We start from the raw sequence: 7605 nt of genomic DNA, 5'->3' as shown, positions 1-7605 counted from the left end.
CTCCCTTCGTTCCGTCTTTTCTTCTTCTCGTTGGACTGTGTGACTGCATTCTGTTCTTTCCTTCTGTTCTTAGCTTTAATGCGTGAAATGGAATAACTTTGGTTCGCAGCATTGCTTCTTTTCTTCCCTCTACGAACAGCAGAGCATTGTGGGCGTGTTACATTTTTATCAACATTAACCCGAGTGTAGCAGATATCGCAGACAGGTTCGCTTTTCTTCTTCTCTTTCTTGGCATTAAGTCCTTTATCTCCTTCTAGCATTTCGTTTCTAAAGAGACTGGAGGAGGCGTTGATCGAGTCCGTACTTCTTGGTCTTTCATTGTTAACACTTGAGCTAAGTGACCAATCAGTTTCTTGAAATGTCCTATTCTTTTCTACCTTCGCTTGCTGGAAAGAAGCGACAATCCAGGCTTTGTTTCTCTTGTTCTTTTCATCTCTCTTTAAGATCGGAAGCCACTTATCTTGATTTAGATTTCCTTTCTTGCCCGAACTGTGTTGAGCCAGCATCGGCTTACGGAAGCTCAGGACAGTCTCTCCATATTTGAAGTTCACTTCAGTTCTAATTTCTGCTGTGACTTGGTTCTGATGTTTGTGCTCTTTTTTGAAAGAAACTCTTTTGGTTTCTTTATCCCGATATTTTACTCCATCAAGTGCTAAAGCTTGCCTGGGAGTAAACGCAACACCAGAAGAACTACTGCTTTGATCAGAAAAGTCAGTGTGAGCAAGGAAAGATTTTAATGATTGTCGTCCAGCGGAACGATTTTCTAAGCAAAATTGTCTGGCATCTATTGGACGCTTCATCGTTTCTTTAGGTTTGAGGTATTTTTTCTTCTGGCGGAGGTCTTGCACATCTTCGCCTTTGATGAAGGCTATGAACAAGCCATGTTTATCCCACACGATCGCCTCGTCATCTTCACACCCATGCAGCTCATCGAATAAGTCTAACTCGAGTTGAACAAGGCCAAAGATCTTGTCCAAAGCACTGGAGCATATATCGAGCAGACAAATCAGTAACGAGATTGAAACAATCGCAGCGGTGGGGATACAAAGGATGATGATTGTAAGTAAGCTTACTAAAGATGATCGCATTCCACTGTCCATCTTTTTTTACCAAAGTGATCGCGACAACCTGAACAGATGTCTTTTACTTTGTTTGTGACGATGCACCACTTGGTCTGTTTCGTCAGTTCGCTTCTACAGCGCGTGCATTGAAACTCGCGCGCTCACACATGAGCTCGATATACATGGCGTTTTACCCTTTTTTTTATGGCTACGGGAACTAAAGCGCGTGCACCACCCAAGTTGAGCTGTTTGGTTGAAGCGAGTATCACTATGCATGGACACGAGTGGGTGTTTGTGTCCTTAAATCTAGCGGGGTTTGGCGCAGTACATGTGATGAGAGCTATAGGCTTGTGCCCTGGATTGACTTCCCTACTGCAGTTAAAGTGTGGCTTGTGTTTGTTTGTACTTTTACTATGCTCTAAAACGTTTTTTTTTTTCGGGTATTCTACTTGCCCTGTCATCAAAAACGGACACATGATTTGGTCTGTGAAAAGTTTGTCATTTGATTGGCTGAGATAAGCGCGTCAGTGTGCTCATCTACATAAGCTTAAAAGCCCACCTTCAAAAGACAGGCTTTTCGACCTCTTTTTTTTTGTTATGGAAATTCGCACTGCTTATCGTAGTAATCTGATCAGATGAATTTCAGCTTTGACGGGATTTTCATATATGAAAATTGTTTCACGGCTCGCGATTCCAGTGGTTGAGGGTGGGCTATTTAGAGTGATTCAATGTGTTGTTATTAATTTTATTAGTTTACAAATTCAGTTAATTCCGTTGACTAAGTTTAAAGTTTATTTAGTTTAGGTCCGTTAGCAAAACTCAAGAATACTTTTTTCCCGGGGCACAAACCAAACATTTTTCAACATGACTCACAGCAAAATATGTTTCACTTGAAATAATGTCTTTTTTTGTAAAAGAAAGTACATGTATTATCATATGACTAGCGGTTGTTGCGCATGCAATAAAAGCAGTGGTAAGGTGAGGGGCAAGGATTGTGGGCTCGACCAAAGAAGATATTGTGCACGAATGGTTAGCGAATAGACTGACGGGCCTTTCCATGGTGCATTTGTCAGGGATATAGAAGAATTGCCGTTGAAGAATCGCATTGATATGCGCTGCGCAAGATTACGCCTTGAGAACCAACTCGGTCAAGTGCCACATCCGCAAAACAAGTCAATTTTCTTTGTGCAGACAGCAGTGCAAAGGATCTTCGGAGAATGTGGCAGACAGTGAGTGGATACATTAGGTCAGCGCACTGATTGAGTACGGAAAGTGCCTTGACAAAGTAGCATTAAGAGTCCATTGTCAATTGAGCAGGAAATTTGGCCTTAAAAGTGGAGGAAAGGGGTAGGAGCACCATCCTCTGCTATTGATCACGAATGACCAGGTGAAACTGATGTGGGACAACACTATCATCGCTTATAAACGGGTACCGCAAAACAGGCCAGATGTCACCCTTGTTCTGAAAGATAAGTAATGGTAATTAGGTAATGGTGCAGGTGATGTAGCTGCGCCGGATAATCGGAACGCTGCAATGACCGCCGTTTGGAAGATTGAGCGATTTAGCTTTTGAAGTAGTAGTTGTGGTGCTATATCATTAGAGGCTCTTTGATCAGCCTCGAAAGATTTTGTGTGTACCTAGCAATCGAGATGTTATTGGGAACGCTTAGATGACGGCCTTCTTGGGAACAGCACATATCCTCAGGAAGATGTTGAATCTCTAGCTGCGGGCTGAGAGCTGACACTTGACATGAAATACCCGTTGCCTCCCTCGCAACACGAGCAGTTTGTAACCTTTTCTCTAAATTCTGTTCTCTCTCCATAAGCCTTTCCTTTGAATGTGGATCTTCGAGGCCCAGCACGAACATAGACGTAATCCACGAATATTCTTTATGACCAAGGTCGCAGTTCTTAGCTAGAGTTTTCAAGTCGCTACAAAATTCGTCGACCGTTCCGCCTTGATGTCAATTTTATTCCGATCTATCTCTGAAGTCCAAACAAGACATTCTTTTTGATCGAGTCTGCTCGCAACTTTGTAGAGATCCCAGGATATTTTTCAGCACCTTCATGTTTCGGCTTTATTTGTCGCCGCACTCAATAGCAGAGGCTCGGGCGCTTTCAGGTGTTCCATCCCACTTCTGATACCATGAAGTGTTATCGTAAAGGTGCAACACACACAAGATGGCGGATGTACAGAACACTCCTTTATTCCCGACACCATGTGCCTGGTGAAACCGCTGACTTGATGTTACAGTGGTCGTTCTCTATTGAGACTAATCTGTGCCCGCTTATTGCGAAAAATATTTGAAGGATAATAAACACAATAGCCTTCATTTGGCGTGAAAATATGCTCGGATATTTGTCCTTAGACATTATCTGTTCCTCGAAGCTCACAGTTTACACCAGAATTGCGTTTAATTTTTCCGGAGGACACAATTTTCTTTTCCTACGAGAATAACGTTATATTCCGGATTGACGAAAATAACACCCAATTGCCTTTCGATATAAGCTAATTCTGAATGTAGTTGGATAGATTCACTTGAATTCAGGTTTCACGACCTCAACACGGGGCTTTCAACCACGACTACAAGTAATGAGTTTTCTACTCACTTTTCATCTTTTCTCTCAATCTGAAAACCAAAGGACTACCCCGTGCAATATTACTATAAATATTAAATTGAAAACAAAATGATTTGAAGACAATAGAACTGAGGTCTTCTTGGTCCGAGGGCGGCCGGGGTGTAATTTTATGCAAATTGTACCCAATTTCATTTCAGTTCGGTTATCAATATCATTTTCTTTCTGCCACATGTACAAACATTGCTTTCGGATTGTCGACACAACTTACATATGCAGGTAGGGCAGTTTTTTTTTTGTCATCAGAGCATGAGTGGTACAAAGAAGCGTTCATCATAATCAAGTAATGTTGATTAACGTATAGTGCATACTTCCGCCACTATAACTAGTAGGTTCGACTAATCAAACAGCTTGTAACATGGTCTTTCGAAAAGAGCAACTTTCTAAAACTGCAATGCAAAATGCTTCCGCTAGAGATTGTATGGATATTCCCACATAGTGATATGCTTCTTTGTTGGAATAACATTGCCTTACGGTTCAAGCTCGTGTACTTAAGTGTGATAATTATCTTTGAAAGCAATGCAACGGCATATGTATCTTTCTTGTTTTACTTGCTAAGAACTGTTCACAACGCGAACGTTTACTATGATCGACAGGTGTAACTGACAATATTCATACGTTCGTGTCGATCCGCGAATTTCCTTGCCATTCTTTCCTTTACAGTATTTTCTTATTGTCATCTTTTTGGTCGGTGTGCACAGCACATTTTCGTTCGAAGGTAAGCTTTCTTCACAATAAAAGGAACAAACGTTTGACGTCACAGGATTTTCAAAGGACAAGTCCACCGGGTGACGAGAATTCGGTTGCTGGCTTTGTCATCGACAATAAAGTTGACAGTTACTTGTGAAAATACATTTTTCGTGGTTAGTCTCACGAAGCTCGTTTCATGCCAACTTTATTGTCAATTTACACTCGTGAATTTGTGCGGTCTGGAATCCTTATGGATATGGTAGAGGTCGTCCTCTATCGAGACTACTCTGTGCTGTATAAAAAGTTTTCTCGGCCCCCAAATTAATCTCAAAATTGTTTTTCTTTTTCGTTGAGCCTATTTGAGTTACTTTCAGTTACGTCCAGTCAGTTATGATATTGAAAGGTCCTCGTTTTTTTTGCGGGATAAAACAATGCTTTCCTCATGAACACGCAGTGGTATTGTAAACAATCATTAATTTAACAAATTATTTCTGACCCTGGATGTTTTCTTTCGAAGAAGCCGATTTTTTCATTATACTCGATTGTAAGGGAAAGAAAAAACCGTTTCGATGTTATTTAGCTAAACAATGATTCGATTGGCATAAAGGTAAGGCCTTCTTCACCCGTTCTAAATGTTGGTTTTATCTAGGTTAGCTCTCCAAAAATTGTCTCTCTTTTCCAAGATATCTTTCTTAAAGAGATCTTGGCTCAACAGCGTCAAATTCACCACCCAAGTTGACGAGAACGACGAGCGCTGCCCAAACAACAGTTTCCTGACATCAATCTACCGGAAGAGGAGATTAACAAGCCTCAACCAAAAAGGGATCATTCACATCTCGTCAGCATCTGAAAATTTATAAATTTACAGGTAAAATTATTTAATGATAAACTCATTAATATAAGGTAAATTTGGAGTATAGGTTATTGCGAACAAAATTCCTTTATTTTTGAAATCGAGGATATTTCTTCTGACTATTTCTAGTCTACGGCTCTAAAAAACTGAGGAGAGGCTCATCCTGGTGTGGCATCCCTAGTCAGCGAGGTATACAGCTTTTATACTCTTCCAGTTTAATATAAAAGCAAAACCAATGAATCCGGACTACCAAAGAATGGTGTTCAATTTTTCCGGAGGACACAATTTTCTTTTCCTACGAGAATAACGTTATATTCCGGATTGACGAAAATAATCCCAATTGCCTTTCGATATAAGCTAATTCTGAATGTAGTTGGATAGATTCACTTGAATTCAGGTTTCACGACCTCAACACGGGGCTTTCAACCACGACTACAAGTAATGAGTTTTCTACTCACTTTTCATATTTTCTCTCAATCTGAAAACCAAAGGACTACCCCGTGCAATATAACTATAAATATTAAATTGAAAACAAAATGATTTGAAGACAATACAACTGAGGGCGGCCGTGGTGTAACTTTATGCAAATTGTACCCAATTTTATTTCAGTTCCGTTATCAATATCATTTCTTTCTGCCACATGTACAAACATTGCTTTCGGATTGTCGACACAACTTACACATGCAGGTAGGGCAGTTTTTTTTTTGTCATCAGAGCATGAGTGGTACAAAGAAGCGTTCATCATAATCAAGTAATGTTGATTAACATATAGTGCATACTTCCGCCACTATAACTAGTAGGTTCGACTAATCAAACAGCTTGTAACATGGTCTTCGAAAAGAGCAACTTTCTAAAACTACAATGCAAAATGCTTCCGCTAGAGATTGTATGGATATTCCCACATAGTAGTGATATGCTTCTTTGTTGGAGTAACATTGGCTTACGGTTCAAACTCGTGTACTTAAGTGAGATAATTATCTTTGAAAGCAATGCAACGGCATATGTATCTTTCTTGTTTTACTTACGAAGATCTGTTCATAACGCCAACGTTTACTATGATCGACAGGTGTAACTGACAATTTTCATACGTTCGTGTCGATCCGCGAATTTCCTTACCATTCTTTCCTTTACAGTATTTTCTTATTGTCATCTTTTTGGTCGGTGTGCACAGCACATTTTCGTTCGAAGGTAAGCTTTCTTCACAACAAAAGGAACAACCGTTTGACGTCACAGGATTTTCAAAGGAAAAGTCCACCGAATGACGAGAATTCGGTTGCTGGCTTTGTCATCGACAATAAAGTTGACAGTTACTTGTGAAAATACATTTTTCGTGGTTAGTCTTACGAAGCTCGTTTCATGCCAACTTTATTGTCAATTTTCACTCGTGAATTTGTGTGGTCTCGAATCCTTGTGGGATATAAGGCGAGATTTATGTCATCATTTTGTCAGCGAACGAGACATTGGGCGTGATGCCCAACGAGTTTGCCAAGCGGAAAGATCTCTGATGAGTCCCTTGGTCGGGATGAAACGAGCTTCGCAAAGCCGATGACACACGGTTAAGCATTCCGGGTGCAACATTTGTTGCTCAACAAATGTTGAACCATGTTGCACAGACGTGTTGACCGGAATAGTACGAGCTGATCTCTATTTTCGTTCAACATCGTTCAACAACGTTCAACGTGTTGAATGGCATATTTTAACATTCAACATGGCATGACACACTGTTCAACATTTGTTGAACAACAGCTGCAACATTTGTTGATCAACAAATGTTGAACCGTGTATCACCAGCTTAAGACTAACTAACCACGAACAATGTATTTTCCCAAGTAACTGTCAACTTTATTGTCAATTTTCACTCGTGAATTTGTGCGGTCTGAAATCCTTATGCGATATAAGGCGAGATTGCTGTCATAATTTTGTCAGCGAACGGGACTTTGGGCGTGATGCCCAACGAGATTGCCAAGCAGAAAGATCTCTGATGAGTCCCTTGGTCGGGATGAAACGAGCTTCGTAAAGCCCATGACACACGGTTCAAAATTCCGGGTGCAACATTTGTTGCTCAACAAATGTTGAACCATGATCCACAGACGTGTTGACCAGAATAGTAGGAGCTGATCTCTATTTTCGTTCAACATCGTTGAGCAACGTTTAACGTGTAGAATGGCATATTTTAACATTCAACATGGCATGACACACTGTTCAACATTTGTTGAACAACAGCTGCAACATTTGGTGATCAACAAATGTTGAACCGTGTATCACCAGCTTAAGACTAACTAACCACGAACAATGTATTTTCACAAGTAACTGTCAACTTTATTGTCAATTTTCACTCGTGAATTTGTGCGGTCTGAAATCCTT

At 40.4% G+C, this 7605-nt stretch overlaps 1 protein-coding gene across 3 annotated transcripts in view; it reads left to right on the top strand.

The window, feature by feature from the left end:
• The first annotated feature begins 3856 nt into the window (after window positions 1–3856).
• Window positions 3857–7605, top strand: part of LOC137999299 (stabilin-2-like) — a 21629-nt gene continuing 17880 nt past the window's right edge. The window contains exons 1-4 of one of the 3 annotated variants that reach the window (XM_068845137.1): window positions 4927–4995; window positions 5104–5256; window positions 5371–5430; window positions 5851–5928. The gene's annotated coding sequence lies outside the window, so the exon portion shown is untranslated. Of the gene's footprint in view, window positions 3918–4926; window positions 4996–5103; window positions 5257–5370; window positions 5431–5850; window positions 5929–7605 lie in introns of those variants that run through there. The other 2 variants (XM_068845138.1, XM_068845136.1) reach the window with 2 other exon arrangements.

The sequence above is a fragment of the Montipora foliosa genome, chromosome 4 (genome assembly GCF_036669935.1).
Source record: "Montipora foliosa isolate CH-2021 chromosome 4, ASM3666993v2, whole genome shotgun sequence".
NCBI lineage: Eukaryota > Metazoa > Cnidaria > Anthozoa > Scleractinia > Acroporidae > Montipora > Montipora foliosa.
The sequence above is the reverse complement of the archived record's forward strand: the minus strand, read 5'-3'. Positions and strand labels throughout refer to the sequence as shown.